The sequence below is a fragment of the Pipistrellus hanaki genome (genome assembly GCF_964339955.1).
Source record: "Pipistrellus hanaki genome assembly, chromosome: 13".
Classification (NCBI taxonomy): Eukaryota; Metazoa; Chordata; class Mammalia; order Chiroptera; family Vespertilionidae; genus Pipistrellus; species Pipistrellus hanaki.
Genome location: NC_140515.1, coordinates 52,939,895 through 52,958,539, shown reverse-complemented (window position 1 = coordinate 52,958,539; position 18,645 = coordinate 52,939,895). Strand labels below are relative to the sequence as shown.

The 18,645-nt window shown below is 48.4% G+C and overlaps 1 protein-coding gene across 1 annotated transcript in view; it reads right to left on the bottom strand.

Moving 5' to 3' along the window:
- MYRIP (myosin VIIA and Rab interacting protein) overlaps window positions 1–14,525 on the bottom strand; it is a 140,811-nt gene extending 126,286 nt beyond the window's left edge. The window contains exon 1 of the mRNA XM_084902844.1: window positions 14,161–14,525. The gene's annotated coding sequence lies outside the window, so the exon portion shown is untranslated. The remainder of the gene's footprint in view (window positions 1–14,160) is intronic.
- Between the last annotated feature and the right edge of the window lie 4,120 nt (window positions 14,526–18,645).

Sequence of the window (18,645 nt, the reverse complement as noted above, 5' to 3'; positions counted from 1 at the left end):
CACTGCACCGGGGACCGATGGGGAGCTGCCCAGGAGCTGGGGGTGCCTGGGCCAGGGCCCTAAGGAGGGCCAAGATTGGCTAAGTGTCCAGGCGTATGGAAGACTACAGACAGAATCATCCCTCAGAGATGTACTATCGCTCGGTGCATCTGCTGCAGGGTTGTGGAGGGAGGTGATGGAGGGAGTTCCAGAACTTGGACCTTCACCTGAGGTGCCCGGGAGCCAATGCAGGGTCCTAAACAAGTGAGCACCTGGAGGCCACTCAGGTGGGAAGATGGCGAGGTGAGCAAGGACAGAGGCAGGTCAGTGGGAGCCACCATATGGTTCATGCGAGCATTCTGAGAAGAGAAGAAAGCCAAGAAAAAGGACTACACCCGCCTATTTACTCTGATTAAAACTACTTCCTCCTGGAAAATGTTCAGGCAGCTCAAAGTTCAGCTCTCCAATGGGGCCACTCCTTCCCTCTCCCTCCTCTGTGCCAAGATGGCATGTGGCACCAGAGGCAGGCTTTACTGTTCTCATGGCAAAGAATGCAAGCGTGACCAATATGCATGGAGCCCTTCTACGTTGGGCTGGTCTGGTGTTGACCATATCTATTCTCTTTTCTTTTTTTCCCCCAAATATATTTTATTGACTTTTACAGAGAGGAAGGGAAGAGGATAGAGAGTTAGAAACATTGATGAGAAAAACATCAATCAGCTTCCCCCTACACACCTCCTACTGGGGATGTGCCCGCAACCAAGGTACATGCCCTTGACCAGAATCAAACCTGGGACCTTTCAGTCCGCAGGCCAACACTCTATCCACTGAGCAAAACCGGTTAAGGCTCTATCCTCTTTCTTTATCTTTTGTCATCTGGCTGTTGGCCGTGACCCCACTGAGAACTCTCATCACCATGGTCCTTATTCACGGTCGGCCTCCCCTCCTGGACCCCGGGTTTCAGCAGCTCCAGCTGTCCACACAACTGTCCAACATGTTCTCACTGGGACACACGGGGGTCGCCAGCTCGCTGCCTTCCATGCACAGGCTGTGGGACTCCCCCAACCAGTGCCCCACAGTCATTCCTGGGCCACAGCGGATGTGGCTACGCAAGGTTTCCTAGACAAGACTGCAGCTTCCTCCCAAAACCAGTCTTCCCCACCATGCCCTGGGCCCCCCTGTCCCTTCTGCTGAATGTCCTACCCAGCACAGTGAGGCACACACACCACTGGATATCCGACTCCAAGGAGAGAATGAGGCCACAAATTCCTGACCTCTTGGTCTTCTCCCTGCCTCTGCTATTGTGGTAATAGAGTAGACCTGCAGAGAGGAAGTCTGTGAGGTTGGACCCATGAGCAGCCATGTGGTTGGACCCTGCTGCCATGGCCATTCTGGTCAAGAGGTCAAGAGGCTGCCTCACCCGCCACCATCACCCTAGGTGCCTTCTGGTTCACCTGATTATTGAGAACGTCCACAAAGATGTTCACATATGAGCCTCACTCCTCTGAGCGGTCCATCATCCGCAATCCTCTTTCCCAGACCTTGTCACAGGCCTCCCAATTCTGTTCTTCCCCATCCTGCCATACTTTTAGTCCATGAATTGATGAAGGTCCAATCCTCCAGTCATCTCTAAGTCCAGACAACAAGGCACTCAATGCACTGCTTGAATCCTGCCCACCATGAGGATTCCCTGTCACTGCTATCCTTCAGCCGGTCCTGAGTGGGGCTGTACTGCTACAGTTGTCCACTTCCGGTTGGCATTAATGATATCTCAGAGAATCATCCACAAATCAGGCCTGTGATGTTTTTCCCTCTTACATTGTTTGATCATCGGGAACTTTCTATGAGGACATAGGTGTGGATTGACGGGGAGGAGGCAAAGCAACAGACATAGGAGACAGAGCGGGGTGCACCATCTGCCCGTGCTTTTTGAGCTTGACTTCCTCTATGCCATTTCCGCTTGACAGCAGGTGCCTAGTGGATGTGTGGGGAGGAAACCAGTCCAGTACCTGGTGGCCGAGTGATTGTACTAGACCCTTTTGTCATGGAGGGGGTGGTGATTCCTCCCTGGAAGAGGCACATGTAGATTTGCCTGGCGCCTGTAAGCTCCTGCCTGCACCTTTATCCGGCACTTACAGAACAGTTATTTCCCTGTCATGGTTTCCCTTTCTGTGCTGTAACTGACCAAGGCACTGATTTCACGGGGAAAAAATGTCACCAGGGACTCATGTTCATGGAGTCCACTAGTCTCATCAGTGTACCAGGTCACCTGGTGAGATGACCAGTTTTCTACCTCTGGACCAGATGATTTTCAAAACACCTCTCCGATCTGACCCTTTTTCATGCTGTGGTTTCTTCAATGACCCAAGGTCCAAGTGCAATAATAAATAGCTTGCTTGCTTGCTTGCTTTCTTTATCTTTTTTAAGCCTTAATATAGTGAAAGTTGAAATAAATGTTTAAACTAGACCGGAGTATACATTTTCAAAAGGAAAATCGTTACAAATACTAGAAGGGCTTACAATAAGATGCTGTGCTCAGCTAGGCCTTTCAAACTGTGGCTATATTCAAAGATCTATAAGCAACAACATTTTAGAGATCTGATCCTGGATAATATCTTACCGAACAGACAAAGAAGAGGAGAGTGGAGCTGTGTGAGGCAATCAAAAGGAAATCTCCAATTCCGCGCCATGGCAGGAGGGAGATGGTTTAATGACCTTTCTCATGGCCCGATCCATGGCGGGCTCAGCAATCCGTCTCCCGTCAGCGGGAGGTGCGGAAACACATCCTTTAATTACCAGAGCTACCTCCAGGGTAATTAAAGGTGTAGACAGGATTCTATAGATAAGATTACAGAACTCTTAAGGTAGCGAACTGTGACCTCCTGGTTTATAGGTCCATGCTCAACCACTGAGCTATCGGCAGCAAAGCAGATTTTAAAAGAGCCCATTCAATTAACTGCTATCCTTATTGTGTTCATGCAAACCATCACATTGAAACTACACTTAATGCAGTAAATAAATTGGTCTTAATTTGGCTCTTTAATAACAGTGAGGGTGATTGGGGGAAGGGGGATTGTTTCAATAGACTATAATCTAATGTTCTTAAATCTTTGGTTACAAATCTCCAAAGCAATGTTTCATTTTTCTCTGACGCTTTTACTTAAAATTACGAGAATTAAAATGTTCTTTTCCTTCCACCAGACCATTTGTCATCATTCTTGTTGTTCTGGCTTTTGCAAAACCCTTCTATCTATACAACCCCTTTCCTCCTGGACACATTAGCTCTATTTTTCTTTCCCGCTCCTTTGTCCTGGTCGAGCAGACTTGCCTGCTCCCAGCTCACCCAGGTCTGCGGAGACCCCCATCCCTCAGTAAGGTTTCTCTTCCCCTCCTCTGAGATTACGGTGAGACTGCAACGTACCCTCCTGTCTTATGGTTGGATGGCTCAGACGTCACATGCTAGCCCTTGAGCGCTAGGACCCAGAATTGACCCAGCTGGGCTCTCTCATTCCTAACCTTTTCTTCCTTCCAGATGAGGGATCAACAAACTGAACCTGATGGGAAACCCTCGGGCTGCATCTTGACTAACTGGGTGCCATCTGACCCGCAGACATAAATGGAAAGACTAATTCTATTGTAATTTTCAAACACAATTTAAGTTCTGTGATAGGGAGTCCTGGCCTCTAAACAGGAGCACTCATCACAACATCATCTTTGAACTACTGTGTTTCCCCGAAAATAAAACATCCTCCGAAAATAAGACCTCCTTACAGGTTTCCTTCTGAGTGAAATATAAGGCATCCCCCGAAAATAAGGCCCCCCCTAGGCCCACTGCTTACGAAAGTGCAGGTGTTTCCTGTATTTTGGCAATTCATCTGGATGGCACTAAAATCCCACCTTTAATCATTTCTAAGGGCAAGAAGGAAAAGATTGAATGTGTTTTGGACATTTTTATTCTTGAAACTGAAAAAGCCTGGGCTACACAAGCAGTTATAAGGAAGTGGGTCGATTTAATGCTGCCGCTTGTTATGCGAGGGAGCCAAAGAGGTCTGCTAGTCTGGGATGCAGCCAGCACTCACCACACTAAAGACATGAAGACATTTCTTCATGAAAGAAAAATAGATCAGATAATGATTCCTGCAGGAATGACGGCCTATCTCCAGACTCTTGATATTGCAATAAACAAGCCATTCAAAGACAATTTGCCCGTGGAAATTAATGACTACATTGAAAATAGAATGGAGAGAAATCAGCGTGAAAACTTTGTGAAACCTAAACTGCAAGAAGTTGTGACTTGGGTGAAGAATTCATGGAAGAAAATCACTGACAGTTGCATTGCAAATGCACTGTGAGTAGGCTACCTTGACAAGAAATACTCATTTAAAGACAATGCTATTGCTAAACATGAGAGATTTGGTCCACTGATTCTGAAAGAAATGGAGTCATAAGAAATTCACCAGGAAATTCAGGAATTGGATTGTTATGATGATGTTCCAGAAGATGATGACATGATTGTCATTGAATAAATGAGTCAATTCTTGATACTGTAGGATTCACAGTTTGTTTGGTTTGTGTTGACAACTACCATACTACCGTACCTTATACAGGTAATAAATTTCCTTTATTTTCATTTAACAATAAATGTGTACCGTATTCTTGTTCATGGAAAAATAAGACACATCCCCTGAAAATAAGACCTAGCGCATCTTTGGGAGCAAAAATTAAAATAAGACACTGACTTATTTTCGGGGAAACAGGGTATGCAGACCTGTACATAGGAACCCTGTACTCACTATGCAATTTAGGGTAAATCTAGAATTATTCCAAAATAAAAAAATTATATTTTTAAAAATGTAATTAACAGCTCTGGCTAATTATGTTCAGTGATAAGAGCATCAGCCCGAGGACTGGTTTGTGGGTCAAACCCCTCAACAACCATTGCCTGAGGGTGGAAATGGGTCCCACCTCTCAAAAAAAATTGGGTGTGGTTGGAATTGTGTCCCGACCCTCAACAACCATTAGGTGGGGTTGTCTGTGGGTCCCACCCCTAAACAACCATTGGGTAAGTTAAGAAGTGGGACTGCCCCCTCAACAACCATTGGGTGAGGTTCAAAATGGGTCACACCACTCCACAATCATTGGGTGAGGTTGGAAGTTGGTCCCGCCCCTCAACAACCATTAGCTGAGGGTAGAAGTGGGTCCCACCCTCAAACCCAATTGGTTGAGGTGGGGAGTGGGTCCAGCCCCTCAACTACCATAGGGTAAGATTGGCAGTGGGTCCCACCCCTGAACAACCATAGGTTGATGTTGGAAGGGGGACCCACACCTCGACCACCATTGGGTGAGGTTCAAAGTAAGTCCCACCACTCAACAACCACTGGCTGAGTGTGGAATTGGGTCCCACCCTCAAACCCAATTGGTTGAGGTTGGGAGTGGGTCCTGCTCCTCAACTCCCATTGGGTGAGACTGGCAGTGGGTCCCACCCCTGAACAACCATTGGTTGATGTTGGGAGTGGGACCCACACCTCCAACACCCTTGGGTGAGGTAGGAAGTGGGCCCCGCCCCTCACCTGCCATTGGATGAGGTTGGCAGTGGGTTCCGCCCCTCAACTACCATTGGGTGAGGTTTAAAGTGGGTCCCACCCCTAAACAACCATTGGGTGTGGTTGGAAGTAGGTCCACAAGGCAGGGCACAAATTAATTACAGAAATACAGACCTCTCTGAACAACCCCCACCTTTAGGCCCAGCCCTTTTGACCACCCCCGCCTCCTCCTCACTGCTCATGTCCAATCTACCCTCAAGGACCCGGGGCAATGGTGTCATCCCAAAGCACTTTCCCCCCTGAGCCTTCTTCCCATTACCAGGAGGCACTATGTGTCTCTCTCCAATTGCTCAGACTGTGGAATGGAAATCACAGCAGGTGTACAGCGCAGACCCTGGCAGACACCCCAGGATCCTGGTGACCAAGGCCAACATCAACAGGGATCCATGGATAAATCGTGTTGGTATCGCGTGCCCTGACTCCGTGCAAGGAGCATGCTCCATACCTGTGGTGCTCTTCCCTAAACCCCAGTCTATTATGAGGAAAACATCAGAGAATCCAAAAGGCATCCTTCAAGACCCAGGACCAGCACTGTGCCGCCAGACACGGCCCAGGATGGCCCTGAGAGGGGGCGGCTGAAAAGCTTGGAAAAGGCAGGCAAGAGAATGAAAGCTGGGTCTCGGTGGGATGCTGCTTCCTGAGAGACAGCACCCAAGCCCACAGGCTGAGTCTTTATTTTGTAGCAGATGCCACAAGGCAAAGTAAGGGCTTGGTCAAGATGTTTACAGCATTCTCAAGGGTTTCGATCCCACTCCACTATATGCACCTGATCAAACTTGGTTTATTTGCAGCCTATATCACTCAGGCAAGTGAGGCCACGTGTTCAGACCCTACAGGCGCAAGCTTACAACTCTGGCTGTTGGATATAATTGTGCTGGGAGGCTCTGCCTTCCAAGCTGGGACATGCACACAGCCAACAGGGGACTGTGTCCTCTCCTGAGTCCCAGTCTTGAACCTGTCCGAATGCTGTAGGTAGGCCCTCTCCTCACAACACCCTCCGAGCTCCTTAACGTCATTAAACTCAAAGACCACTGGAAGACAATGCACAGATGGGGCTAAAAGCACTGCGGGGTTCTGGGTAGATCCTCCAACAGAAAAAGGCTATTAGTGAAAGACTAGGGAAACACAAGTCTATAGTCCAGTTCAAGCAAGGCATCAGCCTTCACTTGTTAGCTGTGCTGGCGCCAGGGGTTATGGAAGCTGTGAACAACAGGAGACACTAGCTATGCAGACCTGTGCCCAGGAACCCTGTACTCACTATGCAATTGTGTGGTAAATCTAGAATTATTCCAAAATAAAAAAATTTTATTTTTAAAAAATGTAATTAACAGCTCTGGCCAATTATGTTCAGTGGTAAGAGCATCAGCCCGAGGACTGGTTTGAGGGTCCAACCCTCAACAACCATTGGGTGAGGGTGGAAGTGGGTCCCAGCCCTCAACAAACCATTGGGTGAGTTTGGAAGTGAGACCGCCCCCTCAACAACCATTGGGTGAGGCTGGGAGTTGGACCCACCCCTCAACAATCATTGGTTGTGGTTGGATGTGGGTTCTGCCTGTCAACAACCATTGGCTGTGGGCAGAAGTGGGTCCCACCCTCGAACCCAATTGGTTGAGGTTGGGAGTGGGTCCCGCCCCTCAACTCCTATTGGGTGAGACTGGCAGTGGGTCCCACCCCTCAACTCCCATTGGGTGAGACTGGCAGTGGGACCCACACCTCCACCACCATTGGGTGAGGTCCAAAGGAAATCCCACCCCTCAACAACCATTGGGTGAGGTTGGAAGTGGGTCCTGCCCCTCAACTACCATTGGGTAAGATTGGCAATGGTCAGTGCATCACCCAGAGCCAGGCTCATTGCTGGTGAGAATAGTGGCAGTGGCTGGAGTCTCTCCCACCTCCATGGCAGTCTGACATCCCCTGAGGGCTCCCAGTCTGTGAGGGTGCAGGCTGGGCTGAGCGACTCTCCTCCCCGTATCCCCTTCCCCAAGTGTACGAATTTCATGCACCAGACCACTAGTACTTATATATAATCGCATATATGATGCAAGATTCAAAATGAAAAGGTCCAAAACCTCTGAACTTTCTAAATGAACTTTAGGATATTTATATGTATACAAACATACATACATATACACTTTTTACTTCAACACCTTTATTCTTCCTTCTCCCGTGTTATTGTTTCTTTAATGTAAAGATACTATATGTATACATTGCTCTGGCCGTTTGAATATAGCCATCCTAGGCACCAAATGGTCAAATTATAACTTTACATAAACTATGACCCTGCGATTCCACTTCCGGGCATATGTCCTCAAGAATTTCTTTTGCAAGTGTGTACATGTAGATCAAAGATGTTTGCTGCACACATCAACATAATAGCTTTAAAAAAATAGAGAAGTCATCCAATGTCCATCGGGGAGGAACAGATTAATAAAATATGGTAGTTTCACATGATGGAATGATATTTAACAGTTAACATCCGAACATAATCTGTTTAAAACAATCTGAGGTCTCCCAAAACCGCCAAGTGATGATGTACAGAAAGCGAAAGAAACAGCCCTCCTGGAGAAGTCTGTATTGGAAAACTCTGCACTGAAGTCCGCAGTGAACACGAGGCTCCCTTCTGCCTCACTAGGGGGGGAAAGGGAAGTGAAAAACAAGATTCTGGGTTGTTTCCTAGGCCTGGGAAACTGGCAATGCTGATGAATGATTACACTTACTGCTGGCAAGGCATGGGGAGCTGGCACATCCACACGCTACCCACAGCAAAGTGAACGTATACACTCTCCTGGAAGATTATTCCGCAATATGAATCAAAGATTTTTTTTTAAGTAAACAAATTTTGACAAAGTAATTCATCCTAAGAAAATAAAGATGAGTGCAAAGATGGAGATACAATAAAAAGTAACTGCTTCATGTTGTAAAAGAATGATTTTGTTGTCCAGCTGGTGTGGCTCAGTGGTTGAGTGCTCACCTTTGAACCAGGAGATAGTTCACAGTTCTATTCCCAGTCAGGGCACCTGTGCGGGCTCCATCCTCAGTGTGGGGCGTGCAGGAGGCAGCCAATCAATGATTCTCTCTCATCATTGATGTTTCTATCTCTCTCTCTCTCCCTCTCCCTTCCTTTCTGAAATCAATAAAAAAAATTTTTTTAAACAATGATTTTGTTGACTAAATTATGGTACATAAACAAAATGCATTAGGAAGATAAAAATAATGGCAAAGAATAATTATTGGCATTAATGCTGCTCATATGTTGTTGTTTTTTAATAAAAATGATCTTTTAAAAAATATATTTTGATTTTTTACAGAGAGGAAAGGAGAGGGACAGAGAGCTAGAAACATCGATGAGAGAGAAACATTGACCAGCTGCCTCCTACACACCCCCTTCTGGGGATGTGCCCGCAACCAATGTACATGCCCTTGACCGGAATCAAACCTGGGACCTTTCAGTCCGCAGACCGATGCTCTATCCACTGAGCCAAACCGGTTTCGGCTAATAAAAATGATCTTAATTGTGCTTTTAAAAATTGTATTCATGTGGTCCTTATTACTCAAGGATATCCGGTACCAGAGAAGAGTCACTTAAAGTGAGTCCATGTAAAATGGAGACCAAATTTCACAGTAAAGAATGCGAAGTGAAAATGTTTGATTAGCGCTATATTTGAAGGAAAAGAAAATAATTTTACTTGATATTTTATCAAACATTGGTAACAGTATTTTTCATGGGAAGGGTATTTTAGGCTAGATCCTAAAATTCATGTCAAAGCCTAAATGGTCGAGAATAGCCAAGACAACTTGGAAGAGAAAGGCTAAAAAGGGAAGATGGATGACAAAGCTTTAATAATTAAATGAAAATGGTATTAGCTCAGGAATCACAAAAGAGAACAGAGTGAAGAAACAGATCCAGAAATATAACAGAAATTATATATGACAGAAATAGCAACAACAAAATAAGAAAGAGTTAACTATTCAGTAAATAATAATGGGATAGTTTTCAATATGAAAAACAATTAGATCCCTGCCTCACACTATACAGAAATATAAATTTCAGCTGAGTTTAATGATCTAAAAGTCTTACCTAGTATAAAATAGCAATGCATAGAAAACCAAACTTGAAAACCCAGATCTCTCTCTCTCTCTCTCTCTCTCTCTCTCTCTATATATATATATATATATATATATATATGTGTGTGTGTGTGTGTGTGTGTGTTTAAAGAACTCTAAGGGGAATGGAAAGTACTTGGTAAAAGAGCAGTGAAATACATTTCTGATTAACAAATTAACCAAAATTAGACCATCTGGTTCATGCCAGGCACACTCCAGGATGTGAGGACCCAAGGAACTCCAGCAGAGAGCTGGTGGGAGAGGTAAGAGGCAATGTACAAAACCTAGCAGGGTTGAAATAACAGACAGATGTTGATGCAAGAGTATCCTCCTACCCAGATACTCAGCTTCTGGAGGTACGCACCCCTAGGCACCCTCACAAGATCTTATCAAGGATAACCCCCACCCCCGCAATCCTGTTTATAATAGCAAAAAGTAAAAGCATCAATTTGTCCATCAGTGGGGACTATTTAAGGGATATCAAAGAAATATTACACCTACAACTGTCAACATATGTAATCAACACATGTCAAAAACTGGGTGGGGAAAGAAGTAAATCACAAAAATAAATGACAGGCCTCTATGGACCTGAAACTTTAAACATGAAAGAAAACTACCCGTGATGGGCGTACACACAGTCCAGTGTTACAGGTTATGTGGACTCAACCCCAAATTCTCAACCTTCAGTGTCTGAATTTTCCTCTTGCTCAGCAGAGAATTTTCTCTGTATCGCAGCCTCGGTAGCTACTAAATGTAAAGTACTATGCTAAGTGCCAGGGAAGACTAAAGAAATATGCAAGACTTGTTTTCAATTTCAAGACAAATTTACAATTTAGCTAGGGAGAATTGCCTCGATTCTGAGAGAACAGCCTCAATCCTCGCTCTAGGTCCCATAGAGCAGTGGTCGGCAAACCGCGGCTCTCGAGCCACATGCAACTCTTTGGCCCCTTGAGTGTGGCTCTTCCACAAAATACAACGGCCTGGGGGAGTCTATTTTGAAGAAGTGGCATTAGGAGAAGTTTAAATTTAAAAAATTTGGCTCTCCAAAGAAATTTCAATCGTTGTACTGTTGATATTTGGCTCTGTTGACTAATGAGTTTGCCGACCACTGCCATAGAGTATACACTTAGAAAGAATGCTTTATTTTCTTTCTTTTTTAAAATATATTTTTATTTATTTCAGAGAGGAAGGCGGGGGGAGGGAGGCAGGAAGGGAAGGAGGGAGGGAGGGAGGAAGGGAGGGAGGGAGAGAGAGACGGAGAGAGAGAGAGAGAGATCAATGATGAGAAAGAAACATTAATAATCAGCTGCCCTCTGCATACCTTCGGCTGCCTTCTCAATCCCCAGCCCACTCCCCAGGCATGTGTCCTGACCAGGAATCAAACCATGACCTCCTGGTTTATAGGTTGATGCTCAACCTGAGCCATGCTGGCCAGGCAAGAGTGCTTTACTTTCAAGGCCAGTTACTTCATCTATAAAGTGGGAAAGCCACCTTCCTCCCACTGTGAAGATTGGATTAATATTTATACAGTGTCTAGCATAATGGCAAACACCCAACACTAACCAAACAGAGGCATGGCGGCCATGACATGAATACAATCATCCACACCGCCCCTGAGCCGCAGGCACAGTAAGATGGAAAGTGATGCCCAGGAGACGGGCGCTGGCCAGTCCTCTCGGGCTTCCCCAGCTGGGGACAGCATCCTCACCCCCGCTGAGGGTTTCCCTGGCAACCTGGCCCCCATGCTGAGGAAGGCACGGGCTTTTCTTCCAGCAGCAGCAGTCTGGCTACCACCCAGGCCTATTTATTCTGCAAGTTCACCGGGGCCAGTGCTCTGAGAGGAGAGCAGGCAGCTCCAGGAAAGACAGCTCCTTCCCTCATGCCTTTGGGGGCCTCTGGGGTGAAAGGACAGCAAAGGGACCCTAACTACACCTCCATCGACTTCTCAGCTGGCCCTCTGGAAAGTTCCAAGGACATATGGTAGCTCGGGATCACTCAAGAGAAGGCAATAAATAGTGTCTCAGCTCCACCTGCCCCAACCCAGGCCACCCTCCTAATACGCTGGGGTAGCGTGCCAGCCATGAGCGCAGCAGGCACCCAGGGATGGGGGCGGGGGGGGGGGGGGGGCCTGCCTGCCAGACACTGGGGGAAACTACCGCCTTTGGAAGTCGTTTTTGGAGATTCCTTCCAGAGGGCCTGGGAGGGCATTGCAGTTCCTCCTGCCAAGGTGGCGCCACCTTGTGGCAATAGCACAGGCAGCTCCCAAATCACAGCCTGGAAATTCTGTGCTTTTCACCCATTCCCAACTCTGGAGAACACAGATTAATTCCGTTTTTATGTTTCCAGTGAGAACTCATTCACGTGTTTTACTCATTCATGTTTTATTACCACACTCTTTCAGAAATTCATTTTCCACTCCCTGAATAAACCAGCCTCCTTTCATCCATGTCGGCGCTGTGATATCCGGGACCCCGCTGGCTGCCCCACCCAAGAACCAAGGACCAGGGTGTTTCGGGGACACTCGGTTCAGAGTCTGAAACCTTGAGTTTGCACACATTTAAGAAGGAGGTAGAAAATCATCCAGCAGTTTCATTTTTTTTTTTTTTTTTTTGCTTTGAAATGGTGATCAAATAAAAATGACAGTCATAAAAATAAAACCTGCCTGGCAAAACTAAGCAGGGTGGTGGTTACCCTTGGGTGGCAGTGCCTGTAGGGGTCACGGGAAGACTGGGAACATTCTAGCTCTACTCTGCTCGCTGGTCCCACAGGTGTGCTCAGTTTGAGACAATCGGCTGACCTGATGTTAAAACAAACTCACCCAGGTCTGGCCAGCCTTCTGTCCTTAGCTGGCCTTTGGGGCCGAAGTCTGAGTAAGCATGACAATAACCAGGAGGCTACACGGGGAAGAGGGGGAGATGCACCGTTCTCAGTGGGGTATTTCAGTCTGTGGAGCAACTGGACGGAAGGCCACGGCCACAGACGAGCGCTCCTCTGTGCCTCTGGGCAGGGAGAAGGGAGACCGGGCTCAGGCTGTGCCGCTGTGCGTTAGCCAGGACAGGAGTAACAGGAAGATGGAAAGTCCTCTTTCCAAAGTCTTACCAAACCGAATTTCCCTGGGAAGAAGGACGTTTAGATCTGCAAAGCCGGTCCTAGAGAGGCTGCTGCAAAAATTGCTTTAAATTTGCCTCCATTTCCACCCATAGTTCAGTTCCTCCTGGACCGTCTTCCTTCCACTTTTACATCATGTCCCCAGACTCCCCCAACTGCCTTGGGGAGACGAAAAAGGCAGGCATCGTTCCATTTTACAGATTAAGAAGTTGAGGCTCAAAGATGTTTGTCAAACTTCACAAAAACGAAGTAGTCATCTCATCACTGAGTTGGGGCAAAAGGCAGACGGAGTTGGAGGGACGAGGTGATAACCTCAGAAGAGGAGGGGCAAACCCCTCCCCAAAGTTCGGAGCACCGGTCACAGCCCCCCAGGAGCTGCCCCAGAGGATCCGGAGGAGAAGAGTCACACCTGACAACGTGTACACATCCTGAGACCGGACTCCACCATCCCCTGGGAGAAGGCGGAACATCCAGACCAAGGGTGGGAAGAGGGAGCAGAAATGAACCTAAACTCAAGGCATTTTCTACAAGCTGATGGGAGCTTCCTTAGGAAGCCACTGGGCCCAGACTGGTGTGTGCAGTTCGATTCCCTTGGATACCGTGTCTCCAGGGCACAGGGCTCGTTTGGCAGAAGGAGACGGAGCGGGCACCTAGCAAATTCTGCTAATCCTACCGAGCGGTTACCGCTAACGGAGCGGATGCTGCCAATGCCGCAGGTCCAGGGGTTCCCACCGCCCCAAGGCTTCCTCGCTCTCCTCCTGAAGGCCCCCCGCGGGGCGCCTTGGGATCAGCTCCCGACCTCTCCAAAGGAGGCGGAGCTGGGGGAAGGGAGTATGAGGAAGAGACTGGGAGGAAGCTGGGGTGACCACCGACCACCCACCACCACCATCACCACCTTCTTCCCTGCAGCCGCGCGCCCCTCTCCAGGCAGCCCGGGGACCCGACCAGAGGCAATCGAGTCAGATTTCTACTCCGTGCACCAGCCGTGACCTTGACCGAGTCCCTGCTGATCCCATTTTTTACTGAAATTAAGAGTCCGGAAGAGTCCAGTCAGCTGCGTGGGGCTGATGCGGACGCTTCCCCGACGGGTTCAGGCGCCCCGGCGCGCCCGCAGCGGAGTGGGTGCGCGGCGAACCGCAGCCCGAGAGCTACGTGGCGGCGGGGATGGAACCGCCGCGGAAACGCAGAGGCGACTCCGGCCCCGGCAGCGGGGAGCGGCGGGGTCCCCCCACTCCGCAACGACGCCCTAGCAAGTTCAAGCCCCGCCACACACCCACCCCCGAAGTTGCCGCAACCTACGAGGGGCCGTGGCGCAAAGCCGCGGGAGAGGAGGGGAGGGGAGGGGCGGGGAGGCGCCGGTACTCACGCAAGGTAGCCGGGCTGGAGCAGGTCCGTGACCCGGGTCATCGGAGGCGGCCGGGCTCAGGCCACCGCGCCTCGGGGCTCCGGGGCACCTGCCGCGGTGCGCGGAGCGGGAGGCTGCGGGCTGCGGGGAGGCAGGGGCGCGGCGGGCCGGCGCGCACACCGGATCTGCAGCGCCGCGGGGCTCGGCCGCCGGAGCCGCAGCCGCAGCGGGAACCCGGGAGCCGCCTGGAGGCGGGAGCGCGGGGCCGCGGCTGCGAGGGAGGCGCCCGCGCCGCAGGCATCCAGGGCCCGCTGGCCGCAGCCGCCGCGGACACCGGGTGCTGCCGGGCTGCGGGCCAATCGGAGGCGCCCGGGGCGGGAGCGCGTGCGGGGGGCGGGGCGGGGCGCGTGCGGGGCGCGGGGCGGGAGGGCGGGGCGCGCGGACGCGGCGCCGGGGCAGGGCGGCCGGCCCGCGGGGGCCTCGGAGCGCCCGGAGCGCGGCCGCACGCGCCGGAGGGCGGGGCCCGAGGGAGGAGGCGGGGCCGCGGCGGGGGCTGCGCGCGCCCGGGCTGGGACCCGCGACCCCTCCTGGGCGCTCCCTGGTGGCGCAGTGCGGTGTCGCGGCCTCGGCCCGGGATCCCGCAAGCGAGACCTGTCATTCCCAGCTTTGAAGTGAGGGTTTTTCCTGTCCCTGCCCCTGGGCACCGGGGTCCGCCCGGCCTGGCTCTCCCAAGGGCCGGAGTGTGGGCGCCTTCCCCGGGCGCGGCGTGGCCCTTCTCCGGAGACAAGTCGCGCTCACTGCACCGTCCGTCCTGGGCAACCAGTCACCGAGCTGACCCTCCCCCGGGCTGGACTCCTTGCATTCTCTCCAGCCTGCTGTGCTAGCGACGCTCGGACCGGGTTCGCCCTGGGCTTGGAGAGCTGTCTGGGGCCACGGCGCGCCAAATCCCCCCAAGTGCCTTCGCTGTCGCCCCGCCGGTGAGTGAGCCCGCATTGGCAGAAGGGCGCCCCGAGATTGCTGCGGATGAGGGATGCGCTCGGCCCCCTGGATGGAGGGCAGCTCCAGGGCCTTGGAAGAGCCGCAGGGAGCTGGAAGGTTCCGCTCCAGGCCATCAGGCACAAGGCCTGGAATCTTCCCAAGACAGACCGCCTCAGTGCCAACCTCTGGGCTCTGAAAACACATTGTCAGTTTTAACTGCAGGATGGGAGTCACTCCGTCAGAATAAAACGTTTGTGGAGCTACTGTGTTGATTCCTGAAATCCTGGAATCCTCAACATGACGGGGGATTGAGACTGTTCTCTGTAAATTTGCGAGACAGAAATGGGTGGCTTGCCCGTTTGTTGATCTGTCCACAACAGAAACAAACAAACAAACAAAAAAACTCTAAGAAGGGAACTTGGAAGGTAAAGAAGTTGATTTCTCTAAAGATCTGGTTTCCTCTCTTAAAGGGATTTTATTATCTACAAACTGGTTAAAGTGGGAAAAGTTTGTATTTTGTTTCTATATTATTTAATTTTATTTGTCTATGTTTGGATCGCATTTGCGTGGTGCAAAATTTAAAACGTGTAAGTGGGAACACAGTTCCCATCCTTGTCTCCCAGCCTCTCAATTCCTCTCCCTGGAGGCAACCATCACTATATTATGTTCTGTGTCCTCTAATAGAGGAAGGAGAAAATGCATTTGTCTAGTGTCCTTATTTTTACCTTTTGTTATACAAAACTAGAGGCCCCTTGAAGGAAGATTCCTGCAATAGGTCTTCCTGCTGCGGTCTCTGCTGCCCCACGGGCTTCTCTCTCTTCTCCGCACCCCGCCTGCTTCCCTTCCTTCTCCTCCGCCCCACTTGCTTGTTCTCAGCTTTGCTCCCTTCTGCAGCACTTGGCTTCTTTCTACTCTGTCTTCAGTCTTGCTCTGGCCTGGGTATGCAAATAAACCGCCATCTTGGTTGGGTTGATTTGCATATTTCCCCTGATTGGTTGGTGGGCGTGGTTTGTGGGTGTGGCAAAAGTATAGCAATTTGCATGTTTCTCTTTTATTAGAGAGGATGCTAGGTCTAACTTCAGGCACATGTGGATCAGGGGTTCAAGTGAGGTCCCAAGTTTAACTAGAATCTCCATCTCCTGACTTTCACCTGCTTTCTCTCTTCTCTCTCTCCTCCTCTTCTTCTCTGCTGTCCTCTATTCTAGGGAATTCATTGTTAAGCTGATTTACTTCAAATTATGACACCTCGCAGCTCCAGGTTTATCTGCTCTTCAGTGGTCAGGATCCAAGCTTGAGGCGAGTTTTCTCTTTCCCAGATTGCATATTAAACTGCCCAGAGAAACTCATTTGCCTTGCTTCAGTCATGCTCTACCCCTTGAGCTGTCTAGGATAGTAGTCAGCAAACTCATTAGTTAACAGAGCCAAACATCAACAGTACAACGATTGAAATTTCTTTTCAGAGCCAGATTTTTTAAACTTAAACTTCTTCAAACGCCACTTCTTCAAAATAGACTTGCCCAGGCCATGGTATTTTGTGGAAGAGCCACACTCAAGGGGCCAAAGAGCCACATGTGGCTCGTGAGCTGCAGTTTGCCAACCACGGAACTAGGACTTGGGTATTCTGATCGTGGGTGAACAAGGACCGTGAGGTGAACTCGGCAATGGGAATAAATCTGCACAAATGCTTGCGGTGGTTCATGAATGCTTCCCTACAGGCGCCCCCTGCTGGTCTACCGTAAGCCACGGTAAACACTTGTATTCATTGCAGACATTGTGAAGACCTATGCTTCTGCGGCTGGATTCCAGGCCATCAGGGTAAACGTTTGAATGTAGAATGTGAAAGGATTCCTCTCCACGTGTGGCCCAACAGTGTCTGCATCATGACAAGAATGAGGGCTGGGTTCAAAGGTTACTTGCCATCATGCAGGTGTTTGTAAAACTGACCCAATATATAAGTTCCCCTCTTTACAAGGTCCTAACATTTTGCCTAAGTTATAAACATTTTAAAAGAAGGACAAATACACACTAGGTCGGTGATTTGGGCAAGGTCATAAATAACACAGAGAAAGAACAGATGGAAATCCAGACTACATTAAGAATAGTAAAGAGCCCCACTTCCCTATTTGTAGTCCTTTAGGCTGGGAACAAATACAACTTCAATTCTTTACCAGAGCTATTAGTGATTCTTTAAAACTCATTCCCCACGACAGATGTGGCACTGGAAGATGACTTGGGTCACAATGAGCCAGCAAGAAAATTATCTGAAATGCTATTTCCTTGATTACTCCATCCTGAGCTGTCACCCAGCAAAATTTTACTGAATTCCAGCAATTTCCATCCTTTCTTTTGACTCCAGGCAGTGCTCATTTTCTATTTGTTGCATGATCTTGACCATCATAAGAGTGCTAATGGATTCTTCCTTTATCAAGAAGAGCTCGTTGACTTTTGTACACCAAGGAAATGTGTATTCTTTTAAAATGTGAATCAGACAGTCCATTTCTTATCCAGAAGATTGATGAGTTTATACTAGCAGGAAAAGGACATGTCTCAGGAGGATTCTGGGTAGAATTAAAAGAACATTAATCACTAGACCGGAGTGCTGGTGTAACCTTACTACTTCCTGTGTGTGTGACCTCGGGCAAGTTCCTTAACTTCATTGAATCCTAGATCCTCGAAATAAAATATATGGTGCTGTCCTCTCTACTGTCCTGCAAGATTGTTATTAATTGATACAATGAAATAGCTTTGCACAGAATAAGATTTAATGTTAGCTATTTAAAAATTATCATTTTAACCTGGAAAAAAATGAGTTTACCAAGAAAGTTTCTATACCATTTTGTGGCCTTCTCTGGCATAGAAGTGATGAAACCACCTACTACTTCCCTCTCATCCAAAATCGATTTTCTTTTTATAAAATGTATCTCTACCTCTTCCATGGCACTTAGCACTTGTTATGTAATATTAGTTATTCGGATATATCTCCACTATCCCCAACTAGACTGGAAGTGCCTTGATGTTGGCACCATCTCAGTAAACATTTTACAAGAAATATAAATAAATACAGAATAGTTCAGTGATTTGGGGAAGGTCACAGCTTTGATTCCCATGGGAGCCTAGAACATTATCTTTATAAATTGTACAATAGATGAAGAATAATTATTTGTTGAAGGAAAAAGTAAGTAAATGAAAGGAAAAATTTATAAACAGGACCTCATCAAAATTTTTAATTGTTCTATAAAATAAACTATTAGGAAGGTGAAGAAACAAGTGATACACTGGGGGAAATATTATCAAATAACATCCGACAAAAGATTTATGTTTAGAAAAAACTCTCAACATCCAATAGTAAAAACCAAATAATCCAATCAGAAAATGGGCCAAAGACATGAAGAGATATTTCATACGCGAAAAGCGCATACAGCTGGCAAATGAACACATAGAAAGATGCTCACCATCATTAGCCATTAGGGAAATGCAAATCAGAAATATAATGAGATGTCACTCTATACCTATCAGAATGGTTAGGGT